Below are 22009 nucleotides of genomic sequence, written 5' to 3'. Positions count from 1 at the left end.
CTCAGAAGGTTGTGTCTGAGACCATCAACCCAATACACATTGTCAGTGCTACTCTTTCCATTCAGAGAGATGGACCCTCTGCCTTTAAACATACATGGTGCATCATTACCAAAACTAACCACACCACCATCATACTCTTCCAAGGATAGAAACTTGCTCCGATCACTAGACATATGGTGAGAACAACCACTATCAATGATCCACTCATTGGAATTATCAAACCAAGAGACAAGAGCCTTCTTGTCTGACACATCTTCCTTGACAGCAACAAACACAATATCTTCATTTTCTTCGTCCTCTGATTCCTCATCTGGGACACCTTCATCAACTACCACAAAACAGTTTCTCTGGTTTCGTCCTTTGAATTTCTTGAACCTTTCCGGTTTGTCCTTGTTGTCACCATTAGGATAGTTTGCAGCAATATGTCCTATCTGGTTGTAAGAAAAGCATTTCAAAGGAAGCTTACCTTTGTATTTGCTGATTCCTTTAGGAAGTTTCCTGGCAAGAAGAGTTTCAAATGCCATCATAATCTCCTCATCATCCATTTCTTTGCTCTGTCTTGGTTCACCACTGGTGCTAGCTTCTTTTCCTTTTCTGGATGGTACAGCAGAAGCTTTAAAAGTTGATTCAGTCTTTTGAACACTGCCATCAAATTTATTTAGCTCATAGGCTATCAACTTTGCAATGATGGAGTCTAGGGATACCTTAGTCTTGTCTATTGATTTTAGCTCCTGAATAGCAGTAACCCTTATTGCATAGACCGACAATAGGGATCTCAGGACTTTGTTTACCACAGTGGAGTCTTCCATTTTTCCACCCGCACTCTTGATATCTCCAACAACGGTTTTGATTCTTATTCCATACTGTTGAATGGTCTCACCTTCAACCATCCGCATGTCTTCAAACTTCCCTCTAAGGCTTTCTTCCTTAGCTTGTTTTACATGCTCATCACCGCCATAGATATTTTCAAGAGTATCCCATACCTCTTTGGGATTTACCTTATCTTGGACATCAATAAACTCAATGTCAGATAAACTACTAATTAGGGCTTCTGTCATGCCCACTTTTGGGCACGAACGGAAATTTTTTTTTTTAAAAAAGAACTTAACTAATTAACGACTTACTTAATTAATATAATCAACTCAGTGCGATCATCTTAAATAAATAATGCATTTTGGGTTAGGTCATAACTATGTTTGAGTCAATCAGGTAATTAAATTCAATTTAGGAAGAGGAGGTAACTAAGTTATCAATGAACTAAAATTTCTCCCAAAACGGAAGTTCACTAAGCTTCTTTAATAATTAAATTACAATTCAAAATGGCGAGTTAAACTCGATTATAAACGTTTAAAATCTATCTTATTATTATTTTTATTTTTATTTTTTTTATTTTAGTCCACTAAGAATTAAAATCCTTTTATAAAGCTTTCTTCTTCGTTGCCCAATGTTTAACGAAAGTATTCATAACTTAACATATGACAATTTTAAAACAATTTAAATATTAATTTAATCCTACTTATTTATATATATATATATATATATATATATATTTACACAACATCTATACACATAGTTATATATATATATATATATATATATATATATATATATATATATATATTTATATATATATATATATATTTATATATATATATATATATATATATAACTGTTCTATATTATTACCTCTTACCAAATTGTTTCTCCCAAGGGAGGTAGGGTATTGGGCCCCCTTTCTCTTTTATATTATATTTTTTTTTCACCCCATTTCACACATGGTTATTTAAAAATTTATGTGGGCGTTGCCCTAACCCGGACTAGGGTTAGGGCGACATGTTTAACACCTTGCATATTTTTTTCTTCCTTTACTTTCGTCCTCTGTGCGTGCGTGCCGCGCGCAGGGTGGAGCGGCGGCCGAGGGGAAACGAATGGAGAGGAGGCTGAGCGTCTCAAACTCACGCGGTTCGCTTTTGGCGTTGCATTGCGTTGTTACCCCGGAGGGCGGAGCGGAGGGGGAGAAGGGAGCCGGCAGCGGCCACCGCAGCCGCGACACCGCCGGCTGCGGATGGCGCCACCGTGGTCTGCGGCCCCCGCAGGCTGCGGCATCGCCGCCCGCAGTCTGCGGTTGCCGTAGGCTGCGGCCGCCGCCGCCATGGCTGCGGCCCGCTCAAGTTTACTCCCTGCGCCTTGCGATAATTGCTATGTTGGTTAGAATGTAAACATGTTTCGTGGGCAAAGTTTGTATGGTTTTTTTTTTTTTTCTTTAATAACATTTTTACATATATATATATATATTTATATATATATATATATATATATATATATATATATATATATGTATATATATATATATGTGAGTAAAATCTGGTAAAATAAGAAGCATAAAGTTATCTGTAAAAACAGGCAGTTTTCTTATATAGGGTTATATATATATATATATATATATATTAAGGATATATATATATATATATATATATATTAAGGATATATATATATATATATATATATATATATATATATATATATATGATTTGGTAAACTAACATGCTCAATGTCTTCTGTATAAAAACAGGCAGATTTCTTATAAAGGAATAATTATATATATATATAAATATATATATATATTTACATATATATATATATATTTATATATATATTTAATCTTATTATCTGTTCTCTTCTTTTTTTTGTAATATTAAATCTGGGACAAAACTTCACTGTATTCTTTTATTATACTGATTTGGAAAAATAGAAAATAATATATTTATATATCTATATATATATATATATATATATATATATTTTGTATGGTGCCATTTAAACTACTGGAAAACTCCTTTTTTAAAAGCCTAAAAAAAAACATTCATTTATTCATAGCAGTTTGCTTAATGAGATAAGGACCTATATGTATATATATTTTTTTTGTGTAAATCAGTTTGTTCAACAACACTAAAAAAAAAAATATATTAAAAGCTAACTGTTTTCCCTTTTTTTTTTTGCAAGGAATAAACTAATTTAATAAACTTCTTTTTTGCAATAACCAGAAGATAAAGGACTGTTTTCATTTAAATTTACAGCAACCTAGTTTCATCTATTTGCAGAATACATATAAAGTAAAATACATCTATTTTTCCTTCTTGTTAAACATAAAAATTTCCATACAATCTAATACACTATTTCTTTCATTGGCAACTAACTAAGATAGGAAAACATTATATATTTCATTATCTTTTGCAAAACTACCAATAGGGAAAAACATGAGCATTCATTGACAAATATAAATACAAATAGACAAGGATACAAAATAAACATTATTACAAATGGGATGAAATCCCAGCAATGTTTTTTTTTTTTCCCTCTACATAATAACTTGAACATATTTCAACATTTTTTTTTTTCCTCTTTCTTGAAAGTAGATACTATACATGCTCTCTTCCCTCTTTTTATACAAATTTCTACATCTAATCTATCTCTTTTTGGAACACCTTTCTGCAACAAAGGAAAAACAGCCACATAGCTCTTTTTTTCATCTTTTCCCATTCCCATGCAACCTGCAATAAAAACACATTTTGACCATGGGAAGCTCACCTCCCAGCCTAGGCTTACTAGAAGCCACCCCCGAGCTTGGAGAACCAAGCACTAGACGGGCTACAAACATACAAACTCTACACAAACATAGGAAAACACTTACATTCAAATTTCCCTTCCCAAGCTTCACATTCACCACTTTCATGGTGACTCTTCCATGGGTGGAAGTGGACCAAGTACCTATGGGGAGAATGCATGCCAAAACAATACAACATAAGCCACCTCATGGCAACACAAATGCAACCAAAAATACTTCCTCATTCCTTATGCCCCCCAAAAAGGCTCATGGCCATATTTACTCCCCTTATGACCCCCAAATGCATACACAAGGCTATGCATCAAGGGTCACCAAGGACACCCTTGAGAACACTCTCCACAAGGAGAGCCTCTCACCCATGGCTGTCATACTCCTTCCACCCCAAGATCTTCCTACCCTCCCAAGAGTAGGAGATCTTGGACACTCCCAAAACAATAAGAACACAAACAAAATACAAAGAAGAGAAACTACACATTTTTAACTTCAACAATAAAAACTTCATAATACACATTCTTACAAACCACTCTTTTCTTTCACAAAAGAACACAAACTAACATTTACAACATAACAAGAGGAGGTAAGAGGTAACCAACCTTATTCTGCCAATAGGTTTGCTAATTTTAGTTGGGGATGAGCTGCCCAATTCCACACTAACTTTCTCCAAAAATTCCACTAACAATGCCAAACTCCTACTAACTTTTTCAAAACAAGCAAAATCTCCAAGAAAGGAGAGTGGGTGATTACTCACTAAGTTTGCAAATTCTTGCCTAAGAAGGCCTCTCACACACTTCCCAACCCCTTGGGTGAGGTGTGAGTTCCCATTGGTTGCCCTTCCCAAACTCTTGCACATTACTCAAATTGGAAAGGGAAAAGGTGGAAGAGGATGGGGAAGAGAGTTTAACTCCTAAGGGGAAGGTTCTCTATCCTAGGAAGAACTTTCTAAGTTCAATTTTCGTGCATCTTGAAAACACCACTTTTTGAAGTGACTTCATAGTCACATGGGAGAAGCCACATGTTGCAAAACACCCCTAACCCATAGGTATACCCTTAGGACCTTTGGAAAAGCCTAAAAACTTACCCTAGGAGTCCATTAAACCCTTTGGAAACCCCACTGAAGTTTACCTACGGGTCAAGCTTGAGTTGACCACTCCCAAGACTCCCTACCCAAGGCAAATTTGGGACCACACTCATGTTTTTGAATGGCTTTGGTAGAAACAAAACTCCCTCCAAGAGACAAGTCAACATCAATGACACTTAATCAGCACATGTGTCAAGTGACACAACAAAAACACAATATAAAAATCACACATGGAAAATTGGTCTCTTGAAGGATTACACAATTACATATAAATTAAATTTTACACTCAAGCATTATACACATCACAAATAAAATACATTACAAGGGGAGGGGTGTTGTCTCTCCAAATAGACAACTCCCGGCTTAACAAACGCACATTGGTCTAGGCTTGGTTCTCCATTAAATTCCATGGTCACATGGATAATTTTCCTGCGCATCTCAATTAACACATTAGTAACTCCAATAATCACAATTATACAAAATCAACTACATGGATTTCATTACACATCAAACACTCATACATTTGACATCGATAATTCAATATCTCATTTGTTTCAAATTCAATTTTACCTATGCAATTAACATAATTTCCCAAAAATGAACCATTCATAAATATGCATCATTTTTCTTTCATCAAAATAAAATCCTGCAAATTTCCAATAATGACATTCACCATCATAATGTAATTCTATTCTAGAAATCATATCTAAAGTTTCATAATCATCATGCATGAAATAAAACATCACATATGTCAGTGTGATCCAAATCATGGAATCATATAAGTTCTAAGTCCATAATGCATAAAATAAAGCATCCATAATAGTCTCAATATGCAAATAACTGAAAATGTCAAACTGAATCGGGGTAGGGCCTCACAGCTTCCATGATTTTCCCATTCTCCCGTATCTCTCTCTTTTGGTCATCGGTGAGAGTACCAGTAGGGGAAACATATGCATTCTCAACATAGCTCCAGTGTTGAGCACCCATGCTTCTGATGTATATCTTCATCCTGTCTTTCCATATAGTAAAATTTTTCCTGTTAAACTTTGGACCTTCCCTCTTCATCATTTGACTAGGATCTTTACCTCAAGTGGTTAAGCTTATAACACAGAGGACATGGAGGACGCTCTAATACCAATTGATAACTCAATGATGAACGGATAGTACTAACCCGGTACTGAGAGGGGGGGGTGAATCATTACAGACAAAAATACAGTTCTAAACCAGTTTGACAACAAACACTTCACATGACTAGCAAACAGTGACACCGGTTTGAAACAGAGTGCAACTAGTGAAGCTAAGAATGACTGAGACAAGCATTAATTGGTTACTCACTTATCTTTTCACTCAACTCAAGACTACACTACCATTTCACCCTTATGCATAAATAGGTAATCTATCATTAGATCATAATAACAGCTACTTCAACATGTTTTATTGATAGGCATAAAACACAGAACCATCATATGCTTGACAGACAATAGAAAATCATCACAAGATAAAAGCATCACACATGACACACATATTTTTCACATGGAAACCCAAATGGAAAAAACCACAGTGGGGATGAATAGCCACAAGTTGTTTTTGAACTCTTTAGAAGTCCGCTCTGTTAGGAGCCTTGTTTGGTTAGAGACATTACAATAGGTTCTACTAGGAACCAATCCTGTTAGGGATCACCCAGTTCAGGGATGGCTAGAATACCTAGTTAAGGGTTAAACCCTGTTAAAGGTTACCTTGTTAGAGGATTTTAAGAACTCAATAGCTAAAGGATTTTGAACTCAATAGCTTTGAATTACCCTATTAAAGGATTTATAGCAAGCTGGTTAAGGCTACCGTGTTAAGGGATTTTCCAACTATTAAGGTGGTTAGAGATCAACAGGTATTACAATGATCTAGTAACAACACTCAATGCCAATGCAGATCCGCTTAAGCTCCTCTTTACCTTCTGCACTTACACTGTGCAGGTATCACTTCTCTTCTTTTGGTTTGGCAAGAATCACGTATCCCTTCTCTTAGATACACACACACAACTTTCGCCAACAACTTCAGAAAGAGACACAACATTGACCTTATAGGAAAATAGATAGGTCAGTAGCATAAACCCTAAACCCTAAACCTGTTAGGTTAAGGAATTCAAATGGTTCAATCCTGACCGTTTAGCACACTGCATTAAATGCAACAGTTCTTGATCCAATCTGAAGACATTCTCCATTGTCCATTTCCATCGATTTTATGGTGGCTGATAACCCATCACACGTTATCACCGTTTTACAAACTTCGTACATTCCTAAGGTAGATAGGAACAATCTCCCTCATGCAAGATCCTTCACGCACACAAGCTTACGTGGCAATATGATCTGTTCTTCGTTACAATGCTAACTCATCACACAAAGTCACCGCTTGAGCCACACAAGCTTGAAGCACTTCAACCAAAAACCCTGAAGTTGAGACTACCAACCGGTAGTAATACAACGCTTCCATGTGCTGGTTCCCATAATCGTATGCCATTTCACCTTGATCAAACACACCGCTTCACTTTGGCATAAATGTTGGTTCATAGTGTTATACCGGTTCTCAATATGCCGGTTCACATAATGCCAACATTAGTATGATTTTTGCATTGATCTAGGCCTCTTCTCATATAAGTCTGATTTTTAGGGTTTGTCACAATAAATTCATTCTTCCATACTCGCACTGTGCTTTCAAAATTTTCAAGAACAAGAACTCAGTCAAACAAAAAAATTATCAATGCAAACAACCTCTCAGTGAAACAAAACAAGTTACTTCAACAATTTGCTCAATCAAACAAACAAAGTTTGAACCAAGGTCTTTATTGCAAAAGAAAAAAAAAATCTTATCTCTTGTGATCTTATGTCCATATTTTATCCTCATCTAGGCCATGCAGTGTCCTCATATAGTTTGTGCATAGTCCATGCATAGTTCATGAAGTAGAGTGTTGTCAGTAACATTGTCCCAAAATTTTCCAACAACAACAATTTTCCTCAAAATGTCAATAATAAACAATAACAACAAAAAACATTAGACCAAGTACCCAAACCTCACATAGCTGTCTTTGTATCATCTCATCTTTTGATCTCATTATCTCCCCTTTTATGTCTCCATATCTAAGTATAAAGGTCATATCCAAATAAATCATCATCCTAGCCTTAAATATTCTCGATCTTAGTCCAAATCAATAAAGAAAACATCATGGAATGGCATTATGTATTTTGTAGGGAAGGTGAAGAATTCATCCCTTCCATTTATATTCCATCATCATCCGTAGAAATTTTTGCTCAAGAAATTAAGAATTTATAACAACAAATGGTAGACATTCAAACTAGTAGAGCTGAAATCTCCACATCATCCCAAGACATGACTAGTCCTAACAACCATGTGGATTGGTTAGAAAAAATGATGAGGGAAGTGACAACCATGATACCTCTAATCAAAAGGGAATCATTGTCATGCAACCTTCCTTCTCTTGTGAGACCATACAAACATACCAACCTTCATTCTCCAATAAAATTGTTCCTACTTCAGTTCAACCAAGTAGCAACATTAGAGTCATGACAACCTTCTTTTTCTTATGAGACTATACCATCATATCAATCACATCAACCCATATTCAAACCCCTTTCAACCAAAATCAAACCCCATTCAACCAAATTCCAAATCAAAATTTATTCAACCAAACACAAAATCAAAACCCAATCATGTCAAAGCCTCAAAACAATTCATATGATCATAAAATACTAAATATTCTCACAGGAATTTCCCAAGTCATTTTTTCCAAGCAAGATCAAAATCATATACCAGTGTCTACCAAGCACTTGTCCTTTCATGAAGAAGTTGACCCTCAAGTAGCCTCCATATCTTCCACCATTTCATCATCCCTTGAAGTCATACAAGAGGAAACCACACCATCTCTATCCAATAACATAATCTCCCAAGGGGTATTCATAGTACAAATCCAAGCTAATCCAATTCATGATGCTAATCCCTTCCATGCTTAAAAAATTCAAGATCCAATGCAACCATATGTTCCATTTCTAAGAAAACCCACTTCAGTGAGTCTCATTCAAAATCCTTTCTCATCAGGCCAAAGTGTTCAAATCTTCCAAGAATCTCCCATGCATATCCAAACTCCTTCCTCGTGTCAAGATGATAATTCAAAGTCAAAAGAAATGAGTTCTAAAATAAATCAAGATCAATAACAAACCCTTCTATCCTACCCAATTTTTGATCAATATCCCACCTATCAAGAATCTTTTGATGATCCCCTCATTCTTTTCTATTCCATTCATAATGATACTAATAGTTTTGATACTTAATATAAGTATAGATCCAATAGCCAACAAGATGAGAAGGGGGGGTGAATCATACAAACTTAATCATTAATACAAAGATCAGATTCAACCTCGGTAACATATATATCAGTCATATAACAAAAAACTATCAAACATGCAAACTCAAAAGCATATGAACAATATAAACCTCATAACACCAGATTTAACATGGAAACACAAATAGGGAAAAACCACTGTGGGATTTTAGACCCACTAAGAAATATACTCTTCTAGAGTATGCTCGGTTAAAAGAAAATCCTGTTAAAGATTACAAACACATTGCTAGATGTGACCCGGTTAAGGGATTTCCCTCAGATCTGTTAGGATCTTCACTTTGTTAGAAGTGACCTTGTTAAAGGATTTCAAACACTCAATAAGAATGTCACCTTGCTAGAGGATTTTACAAATAAGACTGTTAAGTCCACTCGGTTAAGAGATTTTCTGCTACTTCTCAAAATAACGGTAATAAAGATATGTCTGCAACTTCACATCTAAAAATGCTAAAGCAGATTCCTATTCGTTCAATACAATTTAGACATAGAACTAATCTTGTCTATCTGCTGGGCATCTATACTTTGTTATTCTAATAGGTCTTCAAGCTTCTGTGCTCGGTAATCACTATGTAGCATCCCTGTGCATTCACTTTCCCGCATGCATTGTTTATCAACAGTTTCCTATTTATAAACAATCTTCTAACCGCTTAATCTCATTGATCACATTTCCCATGATCAATCATAGGCATCAAATCTTCAATCTTGTCCAAGTTCAATATATTCTTTGATCTGAAAATGTTTTACTTGGCCTTGGAACTTGTATTTTCACCTTGGAACTTGTGTTAGGGTATTGTGGTTCAATCTGAGCTATAGATCTTCCTGCCGACCTTTCTTTACCATAGATTCTTTAACAATCTTCATACACGGCTTACCAATCATTTAATTCGCTCCATCTCATCAACTTCCTTCATTAAATATCACATTTAAACATTTAATGCATTCTGTTATAGCTCGTTTGTAACTTGGTAAATACTAAACTTCACTCGGTAGACATTCTGCCTTCATTAACCAATAGCGATAACCTTAGGGTTTACCGACTAGGTTCCTTAGGGTTTACCGACTAGGTTCTTTGCTCAGTAACATAGTATAGTATTAACCTTTCAAACAATAGCATATGTAGGATATCAAAACAATCTAAACATCATGATCTCATCATTGTCTAACTCGGTAATAGTTGCCCATTGAATAAATTATCCCCTTATTCATCATATTCTTTCTGTGTCTTTTACCAACATCTTTATACTCATTAAATCATACTTCTTAAGATATGGCAACATCATACTGAATTAGAAAATCAATTTCTTGACATCAATGACAAAATAATAATATTAAGATAGTAATCATCCTTAATCAGTTATATCCATAGTCATCAACTACCTTCTCAATATCCTTATTGAAATGCCAACAATCTCTCATTGTAATTGAAATGCCAACCTTCTTCTTGTCTATTATAATGCCAACAGATACCCTTTTATCTCAAGAGAAAAGTGTCATTTCAAGTCCCATCCAACATTCGCATCCTAAGTAAGATCATGATATCCCTTCCATCTCATCCAATGATCCAATTCAAAATCAAGAGCGAAGCACAAACTCTGATGATCCTATTCCAAGTCAAGGTCAAAGTATCCCTTATGAACTAAATCCAAACATACACAGTTGTTATCTTCCAAATCCATTTTGGGTCCTTTTATTCCAAAATCTAATTCCTCCTCCCTTTTATCCATATTAAGACCCTATTTCTTGTTGGGACTCATTAAATTTGAGTGAATTTTAGAGGCCCGTTTCAAAATTTTGCTCTACATTTCCAAATGATCAGAAAATGAGTCAGTTCGAATGGCCTAGTTAGAGAGAGGGTAAAATGGAGCCAGTTGATTTTCAAAGGGTAAGGCTTGGAAACTTGTTGTACACTTTTCATTTAGCTAATGAAGTATTGTGCAACTTTCAGATTTCAGTTTGGATCAATTTATCAGGTACCCATTTCAAGAGGTGAGTTGAAAGTGCATTTTAGGTGCAAATGCAGATTTTATTAAGTGGCCTACTTTGAGCGCCTATAAATTTAGCCCAGATGATTTTCATAAATAATTTCAAAGTTTATTGAATTATATGAATAAATATGAATCATCATACCAAGTTTCAAGTCTTTATAAATCCATTTTGTTAGTTTGGTAAGCTCAATCTGTTTGCAATTTGTGTTGTTTGACAAGTCCCTGTTTCAGCAGCTAGTCAGAGCCAAGATTTGCACATTTGTAAAAGATGCCCCAATGAATGTCATGTCAAAATGTTTATTTTGGGCTATTGTTGATATAAAAGACAAGCTATGTTTCAAATTTCAAGCTCCCCCCAATCCGTTTCATCAATTTTCAAAAGGGTTTCTTGAGCGATCTTATTCAGTGTTCCATACTTTCATTGCTACATCAGTTAATGTGGCTATTTTCATGAGCGCACCATTTGTACCCAGTCATTCTTTTGGTCGAACTAAGCATTCCAAGTTTTGATATGTACTTCAAGGTACCTATGCCTCAGATTTGAGGGTCTACGGAGATCGCTTGATATTTTTAAGAAAGGCATCATGAGTTCCCTGCGAATTGACTTCAACAGGTCCGCAGTGCTGACAAAGCCAGTTGGTCATCTTTGACCATTAATATTTCTTCACTCTTGATTCATCTTCAGAAACTGCTTGGTAGAATTCATGTTTGTATATCAGAGTACACGCCTGTCAGTTTGCAAAATCTAGAAGGTGTTTTGACTAGTTTGAAAATTACGTCTTCGCGATTAAATGCGAAAATGTGGCGCAAGCGCCTGAAAGTTGCGAAACTTGATTTGGTGATCCAAAAATGGTGTCGATCGATTCTAGAGGTATTTTTAAGGTTCGTGGGGAATTCCAAAGGTCAGTTGCATGAAAACAAAATTTTTTTAGTCGGACCCACTTAAGGGCTCGACCTGGCTCGTGCCCGTGCATTAATTTTTATGGCGAAAATGTTGTTAGTACATGACTTCATGATGCATAAAGATATGGGATTGCATAGTAATGTTACTATAAATTCTTGTTGAATATTTTAGTCCTGGTATGGAAAAGGAAGAGATTCACATGGTCAATGAGACAATTCCGAATATGGAAAAGAGTATAATTTTGGAGAAAAGAGAAGTCCTTTTATACTCTGGCAATAGAGAACTTTAAGAATCAAGCTTATGCATTGGCAATTGAAAAAGGAAAAGAACAGATCATCTAATTACTAGCAACAATCAATCTTCAGTCCTAGTTGTGCATGAGCTGGAGCGTGGCCATCAAGTTTTCAAGTAAATTCAAATTGACAAGTTTAATGTCAAATTCTCCTTCAACAACGGAGATTGACATGAAACCTCAACCAATTGCATGAAGCCAAATCCTCCCTGTGTGGAGTGGAATGGTGAATAGGCTGCAAAATTTTATGCAAATGCAATTAGCAAAGTAATGCAAGTCCTCCCCTCTACGTGGTCTCTCCCTCCTGCGTGGAGTGGTGTTTGGAAGGCTGCAGAAACTCTCTAGCAAATAAAAATGCCAGCATCCTCCCTGCCATTAGAATGGCATTTGAGAAGGCATTGAATTTTTTTAGCAAATGTGTTTGGCAAACATTCAAGCCAAGTCTCCTGGAGTGGTAGCATAGAACATGGAAGAAAGGCATTCTTTAAAATTCAACCAAATGCATTGGCAGTGGTAAAGCCAACCTCCTCCCCTATGTGGTAAATGGTCATTGAGATTAGCAGCAAATTCAAATGGCAAGTGTGATTCCTATGACCTCCTCCTTCCCTGTTGTGTGTATGTGTGGTGTTTGGAGAGGACATAAATTTATGCAAATGGAATTATCAGGTGCATAGCCTACGTGATATGTGGAGTGGCATTAAAAGAAAACCTTCAGTAAATGCAGAATAGCAGGTGTAATACTAGAAAAACCTTCACGCAAATGCTATTAACATGTGAAATTAAATCCTCTCCAGAAATGCAGCATGGCAATAAAGGGGGCCATGGAAATTTTCAAACAAATTTAATGGTTAGGAGGAAAGCAATTAAACTCTCTTCCTGCATGGCGATGGGCACTAAGAGCTTCAAGTCGGATACAGTCTCAGAAAAATTTCAAAAATGCATTGCCAGGCAAAATGCTTTAGTCCCACATTGGCTAGGGAGGGGTCTCTTTTGATGTTTAAATGTAAAGCTTCACACTACAATAGTGTCAAAGCCTCAAGGGCTTTTGATGCATGGTGTCAGTTGGGCGCCCAGTGGACCCCATGTGCGCAGGCACAAATCTCAAGGCAGTCGAAGAGATAGCTAGCGACCAGGTGGACCCCACCATGTGCACAATTCCCAAGGCAAATTTTGTAGAGAACAAATGTATTAAAGATCATGTAGGTTTGCAGCAGATCGACGACTGGTGTTGTTTCGCAAGCCAAAGTTGCTCGAAGAATAACCATCCGAACTAGCGAAAAGCACGTGTGAAAAAGGGATGGTAAAGATCGTGCAGGTTCATCAAGATCCGACGGGTGGTGTTGTATCATAAGCTGAAGTTACTCGCCCATTAACCATCATGAAATGGTGAAAGATGAGGTGGTAGGTCCAGTGGCAGGTGAGCTCGCCGATCCCACTTACGTGGTGATGATGTGGTGATGATGTGGTGGACAGGTGGTGATGACGGAGCAGTCCAATGGCATATAGGTGGCGATGATGTGGTAGTCCAAATGGTGAATCAGTGAAGTGTCATCCTAGTGGACCTCATTAGCGAATCAAAGGCTACCACGTGGCAGGGCGTCATGCCAAAAAATGGTGAAAAGTCAAAGTTAATAATAAAATCCTGACTATAGTGTAAAATCCAAAAATTTAAATGATGGTGGACATAAAAAGATTAATTCACCCAGAGGTTAAGTTTTGGCCAAATATGAAAGTATTATACATCACCGGAAATCTCTCGAAATGCAGAATGCAATTGTGAAGTTTGTTTCAACAAAAATCAAATTTTGCAAGAGTAGTTTCCATGGGAAGGAAATGAAATTCAGTTAGGGAAAGAAGACACATGGCTTGTTCTAATGAAATCTGATCTTTTTCCCTCTCCTTCATATTCCCATTTATTCTCAATTGTAAGGGTTATAGAAATTTGGAGAAATGCTCCAAATTTTCATGGTTTCCGATTCTGAGTTTTCTTCCAAGTTTGTATAGTGTAGTGCTTTTCTTTATAGTAATAGAGTATCTTCTTATTGTAAATGTTTTCTATTGCAAGTCACATATATGTAAGGCATATATACAATTTATTGGATTGTCTCTAGGACTTCTCTGTTTTTCAATAAATCTAGTCTTCAAGGGAGTTTGGGTTTGTCCTCTCAAAGTGGGAGTGTAAGGGTTGTTTTTTTAGGTACTCTTCAAGGAAGAGTTTAAATTCTATGAGCAATCATTTTGGATTCAGGATAATGTCTGGATATGTATGATCCTCTGTCTGAGTTTAGAATGTATTAATGTTAGGCATTAATACAGGGATATCTTTCTTAATAAATTGGATTTGCAATAGAGGTTTTCATTTTCAGTTTGATGTATGACTCTGTTGCCCTTGGATAAGGCACTGGTCTTGCAATTCTGGGGATTCTCAGAGATCTTAAATAAAAAAAATCAGAATATCTTTCTTTGTTTTATGTTATGTGGAAACGTTCCACCTATCTCATGTTCAAACCTATTGAGTTGTAAATACAGATTTAGCTAATCTACAGTACCCTCCTTGTTTTGAACCTCTTATGAGATCTATCTACTTTATTGATGCTTTCATATGTGTGCAATGGATTTGATTCAATGCATCAAAGGTATACCCGCCTAGGTTCTGTAGAGCTTGAAGAGTAGAAGGATTCATATCCTTGTTATGTTGTCCAAGCCCTGAAGTGTTTCATAGATTGAAATTGGCTATTTCATACATCAATTGCAGGTGTATTTGGGTTAACCAATTTTGGTGAATAACAAAAATGGTGACTTTGTTGGGGACGTGTTGTAATAATTCATGTTGAATCGAATCCTAGAGTTGTGCCTATCCAATTTGAGGAAAGAGTCATAAAAGTGTTATAAATCTAAAAGTTATTTTCAGATTCGAAAGTGTGCCCTAGAAAGTCTTGTTGCTTTGAAAATATGAAAATTATTATATGATTCTGCTATGTGGTATAACCCAGAAATCTAAAAGTGTTTCAGAGTGAAGATCAGTGGTTAAATTTTTTCTTCTTCAGGGAGGTGGCGACTCTATAAGAACGAACCTGAGATTTGGAGGAGTTCTTCAAATTTTCAGTCAGAAGTAAAGTGAACAACAACAACAATTTTTTCTCCAGGTATTCCTCAAGGTATTCATTAAATAATTATGTTCCTTATAAGGTGAAACAGTCACCATTGAAAGGAAAAGAAATTTGCAGTATGCATACTTCATGTTTTAATAAAAAATTTCTCATAATAATGGGAGAAGTGTGTATGATTCTGAAAATTAGTGACTACATATGTTTTGAAAAGAATTTATGAAACAATAAGATGCATGGTCAAGATAATGGTTCAGTAGATGTTTTAAAACTGATGGATCTAGATGTCGTTCCTAGATCTCCAAATCCTTTGTCAAATCTAAAAGAAATTGATAAAGAGATTGCAATATGTCTTCAAGAGATCCAAGATAAATTTGTCTGGTTTTTAAGAAGGAAAGTAGAGAAAAGAAAAGAAGAGTCATCATATGTTTTTTATGAAAGATTTATAGCTGCATTGAATGGGCTTCCAGCTGATACTAGACCCCATGAGTCTATTTTGATTGAGTTATTCTTAGAGCTTGATGAGCCTAACTCTGTTAATTGGTCTACTACCTTGAGAGAAGAGAGTGTTGCATGTATTAAAAAATTGGATATATGAGATTGAAAGAATTAAATCTAAAAATGTACACAAGATTGAGGACAGTGCGGGAGATGAATCCGTGAGTGGATATGCCTCCTATGATGCTAAAGGTGATTCTTATTCTTAGCATGACAGTGCGGATATGCATTAAGAGCAAGAAGAAACTTGTGAGAACAGTAATTGTTCAAATAATCATGAGCCCATTGAGGTTTCAGATCTTGATGATATAGATCACCTTGTTGTTAAGTTCAATCCACAAAATGTTTGCAACCAAAGTTATGAAACTATGTTGCAACATATAGCAGCACTTTATGAGCAGCATGATAAAGGCTACGATGTGGATGCAAGTTGTTGTAATTATGAAATAAATGTTCATAGAGACATGAGCACTACTGATTTAATACCCTTACCAGATTGGGACAATGTTTACAAATTGGAGGATAAAGCCAAGGAAAATGAAAATGAAGAAGAAGGTTCACTAAGTAGTGAACGAATCTTAGAGCTCTTAGCTGCTGATTTTCAGAGGTATGCATCAAAAAATGTGCCTAATCTCTCACACCCAACTAGTACATGTTATGATATTGATGATGTTTTTGAGGGTGTGAAGTATGATACATATGATGTTGATTCTTTCCCTGTATTTGATTTGAGTGATGGACAAGATGAAAATGCATATACGGTTGATAGGTGTGATAATGTAGATTCATATGTTGATATGAACTCAGATTTTGATATGCATTGTGTGGATCTTGTTGTTCAAAAGAATGACAGATCTGAAGTAGTTTTCTCTAATTTGGAAGTGGGAAATGAACCATTGAAAAATGAGGATCATGTGTTTTTACTTATGGAAAGTGCTGATAGAAATTGCAATCAGCAAGATGAATTGCAGTCATGTTATGAGGAAGTTTTCCTCTCTAGTTTGCAAGATAGTATTAAGGATGAATGTTTTATTCTTGTGCAAGCAAATGATTTAGATATGCCTAATGCTCCCAGTGTTTACAATAAGTTGGGTTACTTTTCTTTTCAGTTGGGAAGTAATGGTGAAGATTATGGCACTCTTATGTCACATAGCGACCAACCCTTTCAACACTTATTTGGCTTTCAAAGATTGATTCATTATGAACATGCTGATTATAATGTTTTATGTGATTAGCTGATTAGGAGTGGAAGTGTAATTGATCAGACAGATAACAATGAAACTTTCAGCTTACCTCCAATTTATGGAGATGAAAATCATGTGTTTGACAGAGATAAGAATTGATTTCAGTTTTGATGGCCCAGGGCCATTTATAAGTTGCATATCTTGTACAGTTTCTTTGTTTCAGTTGTGTGGTTTTAAATAAAGTGCCCTATTTTTTAGAAGACAAGAGAAGTGATTCCATTTTTTGGGTGGTCTGCTTTACTATAGATTCTGATTTTTTGTGTTGATATTGCAATCAACCATCCCCAGTTAGAGCCACTGTTGGGACTCATTCAATTTGAGTAAAGTTTAGAGGCCCATTTCAGAATTTTGATCTGCATTTCCAAATGATCATAAAATGAGTCAATTTGAATGGCCTAGTTAGAGAGGGTAAAATCGAGCCAGTTGATTTTCAAAGGGTAAGGGTTGGAAACTTCTTGTACACCTTTCATTTAGCTAATTAAATGTTGTGCAACTTTCAGAATTCAGTTTGGATCAATTTATCAGGTACCCATTTCAAGGGGTGAGTTGAAAGTGCATTTTAGGTGCAAATGTAGATTTTATTAAATGGCCTACTTTGAGCACCTATAACTTTAGCCTAGATGATTGTCGTGAAAAATTTCAAAGTGCATTTTATTCTATGCATAAATGTGAGTCAGCATACCAAGTTTAACATCTTTATGAATTCATTTTCTCAGTTTGGTAAGCTCAATCCATTTGCAGTTTGTGTTGTTTGACAAGTCCATGTTTTAGCTGCTAGTCAGAGCCCTACTTTGCACATTTGTAAAAGATGCCCCAGTGAATGTCATGTCAGAATGTTTATTCCGGGCTATTGTTGATATAAAAGACAAGATATGCTTCAGATTTCAAGCTCCCGCCAATCCGTTTGATCAGTTTTCAAAAGGGTTTCTTGAGCCACCTTATTCAGTGTTCCGTACTTTCATTGCTACATCAGTTAATGTGGCTATTTTCATGAGCACACAATTTGCACCCAGTCAGTCTTTTGGTCAAAATGAGCATTCCAAGTTTTGATATGTACTTCAAGGTACGTATGCCTTAGATTTGAGGGTCTACAAAGATCGTTTGATATTTTTAAGAAATGCATCATGAGTTCCCCATGCATTGACTTCATCAGGTCCACAGTGCCAACAAAGCCAGCTGGTCATCTTTGACCATTAATATTTCTTCACTCATGATTTGTCCTGAGAAACCACTTGGTAGAGTTCATGTTTGTATATCAGAGTACACGCCTGTCAGTTTGCAAAGTCCAAAAAGGTGTTTTGATTAGTTTGAAAATTACGTCTTTGCGATTAAATGCGAAAATGTGGCGCGAGCAACTGAAAGTTGCGAAACTCAATTTGGTGATCCGAAAATGGTGCCGATCAATTCTAGAGGTATGTTTAAGGTTTGTGAGGCATTCTAAAGGTCATTTGCATGAAAACAAAATTTTTTTAGTCGGACCCACTTTGGGGCTTGACCTGGCTCATGCCTGTGCATTAATTTTTATGGCGAAAATGTTCTTAGTACATGACTTCATGGCTTAAAGATATGGGATTGCATAGTAATGTTACTATAAATTCTTGTTGAATATTCTAGTCCTGGTATGGAAAAGGAAGAGATTGACATGGTCAATGAGACAATTCCCAATATGGAAAAGAGTATAATTTTGGAGAATAGAGAAGTCCTTCTATACTCTGGCAATAGACAACTTTCAGAATCAAGCTTATGCATTGGAAATTGAAAATGGAAAAGTACATATCATCTAATTACTAGCAACAATCAATCTTCAGTCCCTGTTGTGCATGAGCTGGAGCGTGGCCATCAAGTTTTCAAGTAAATTCAAATTGACAAGTTTAATGTCAAATTCTCCTTTAGCAATGGAGATTGACATGAAACCTCAACCAACTGCATGAAGCCAAATCCTCCCTGCGTGGAGTGAAATGGTGAATAGGCAGCAAACTTTTATGCAAATGCAATTAGCAAAGTAATGCAAGTCCTCCCCTCTGTGTGGTCTCTCCCTCCTGCATGGAGTGGTGTTTGGAAGGCTACAGAAACTCTCTAGCAAATGAAAATGCCAGCATCCTCCCTACCGTTAGAATGGCATTTGAGAAGGCATTGAATTTTTTTAGCAAACATGTTTGGCAAGCATTCAAGCCAAGTCTCCTGGAGTGGCAGCGTAGAACATGGAAGAAGGGCATTCTTTAAAATTCAACCAAATGCATTGGCAGTGGTAAAGCCAACCTCCTACCCTGTGTGGTAAATGGTCATTGAGATTAGCAGCAAATTCAAATGGCAAGTGTGATTCCTATGACCTCCTCCTTCCCTGTTGTGTGTATGTGTGGTGTTTGGAGAGGACATAAATTTATGCAAATGGAATTATCAGGTGCATAGCCTACGTGATATGTGGAGTGGCATTAAAAGAAAACCTTCAGTAAATGCAGAATAGCAGGTGTAATACCAGCAAAACCTTCACGCAAATGCTATTAACATGTGAAATTAAATCCTCTCCAGAAATGCAGCATGGAAATAAAGGGGGCCATGGAAATTTTCAAACAAATTTAATGGTTAGGAGGAAAGCAATTAAACTCTCTTCCTGCATGGGGATGGGCACTAAGAGCTTCAAGTCGGATACAGTCTCAGAAAAATTTCAAAAATGCATTGCCAGGCAAAATGCTTTAGTCCCACATTGGCTAGGGAGGGGTCTCTTTTGATGTTTAAATGTAAAGCTTCACACTACCATAGTGTCAAAGCCTCAAGGGCTTTTGACACAGGGTATCGATTGGGTGCCCAGTGGACCCCACGCACAAATTTCAAGGTAGTCGAAGAGACAGCTAGCGACTAGGAGGACCCCACCATGTGTACGGTTCATGAGGAAAATTTGGCAGATAACAGACGGATTAAAGATCATGCAGGTTCGTAGCAGATCGACAAGTGGCGTTGTTTCGCAAGCCAAAGTTGCTTGAAGAATAACCATCACAAATTGGCGAAAAGCACGTGCGAAAAAGGGATGGTAAAGATCATGCAGGTTCATCAAGATCCTACAGCTGGCGTTCTTTCGCAAGCTGAATTTGCTCACCCATTAACCATCGTGAAATAGCGAAAGATAAGGTGGCAGGTGAGCTCGCGGGTCCCACTTACGTGGCAATGATGTGGTGATGACGTGGTGGACAGGTGGTGATGATGGAGCAGTCTAGTGGTGTACACGTGGTGATGATGTGGCAGTCCAAGTGGCGAATTAGTGAGGTGTCATCCTAGTGGACCCCATCAGTGAATCGCAGGCTGCCACGTGGTAGGGCATCAAGCCAAAAAATGGTGAAAAATCAAATTTTATAATAAAGTCCTAACTATAGTGTAAAATCCAAAAATTTAAATGATGCACAAAAAGATTAATTCGCCCAGAGGTTAATTGTTGGCCAAATATGCAATTATTATATATCACCGAAAAGCTCTCGGAATGAGAAATGCATTTGTGAAGTTTGTTTCAACAAAAATCAGATATTTTGAGAGCAGTTTCCATTGGAAGGAAATGAAATTCAGTTAGGGAAAGAAGACACATGGCTTGTTTTGATGAAATCTGATCTTTTTCCCTCTCCTTCATATTCCCATTTATTCTCAATTGTAAGGGTTCGAGAAATTTGGAGAAATGCTCCATATTTTCATGGTTTCCAATTCTGAGTTTTCTTCCAAGTTTGTACAGTGTAATGCTTTTCTTTCAAGTAATAGAGTATCTTCTTGTTGTAAATGTTTTCTACTGTAGGTCATGTATATGTAAGCAATATATACAGTTTATTGGATTATCTCTAGGCCTTCTTAGTTTTTCAATAAATCTAGTCTTCAAGGGAGTTTGGGTTTGTCCTCTCAAAGTGGGAGTTTAAGGGTTCTTTTTAGGTACTCTTCAAGGAAGAGTTTAAATTCTATGAGCAATCATTTTGGATTTAGGATAATGTCTGGATATGTATGATTATCTGTCTGAGTTTAGAATGTATTAATGTCAGACATTAATACAGGGATATCTTTCTTAATAAATTGGATTTGCAATAGAGGTTTTCATTTTCAGTTTGATGTATGACTCTGTTGCCCTTGGATAAGGCACTGGTTTTGCAATTTTGGGGATTCTCAGAGATCTTAAATTAAAAAAATCAGAATATCTTTCTTGGTTTTATGTTCTGTGGAAATGTTCCACCTATCTCATGTTCAAACCTGTTGAGTTGTAAATAAAGATTTAACTTATCTACAGTACCCTCCTTGTTTTCAATTTCTTATGAGATCTATATGCTTTATTGATGATGTCATATGGGTGTAATGGATCTAATTCAATGCATCAAAGGTATACCTGCCTAGGTTCTGCAGAGCCGGAAGAGTAGAAGGATTTCTATCCTTGTTATGTTATCCAAGCCCTGAAGTGTTTCATAGATTGAAATTGGCTATTTCATACATCAATTGCAGGTGTATTTGGGTTAACCAGTTTTGGTGAACAACAAAAATGGTTACTCTACTGGGGACGTGTTGTAATAATTCATGTTGAATCAAATCCCAGAGTTGTGCCTATCCAATTTGAGGAAAGAGTCATAAAAGTGTTGTAAATCTGAAAGTTATTTTCTGATTCGAAAGTGTGCCCTAGAAAGTCTTGTTGCTTTGAAAATATGAAAATTATTATGTGATTCTGCTATGTGGTATAACCCAGAAATCTGAAAGTGTTTGAGAGTGTAGATTAGTGGTTAAATTTTTTTCTTCTTCAGGGAAGTGGCGACTTTGTAAGAACAAACCTGAGGTTTGGAGGAGTTCTTCAAATTTTTAGTCAGAAGTGAAGTGAACAACAGCATCAATTTTTTCTCCAAGTATTCCTCAAGGTA

Source organism: Cryptomeria japonica, chromosome 7 (assembly GCF_030272615.1).
Source record: "Cryptomeria japonica chromosome 7, Sugi_1.0, whole genome shotgun sequence".
NCBI lineage: Eukaryota > Viridiplantae > Streptophyta > Pinopsida > Cupressales > Cupressaceae > Cryptomeria > Cryptomeria japonica.
This window is presented reverse-complemented; position numbering follows the sequence as displayed.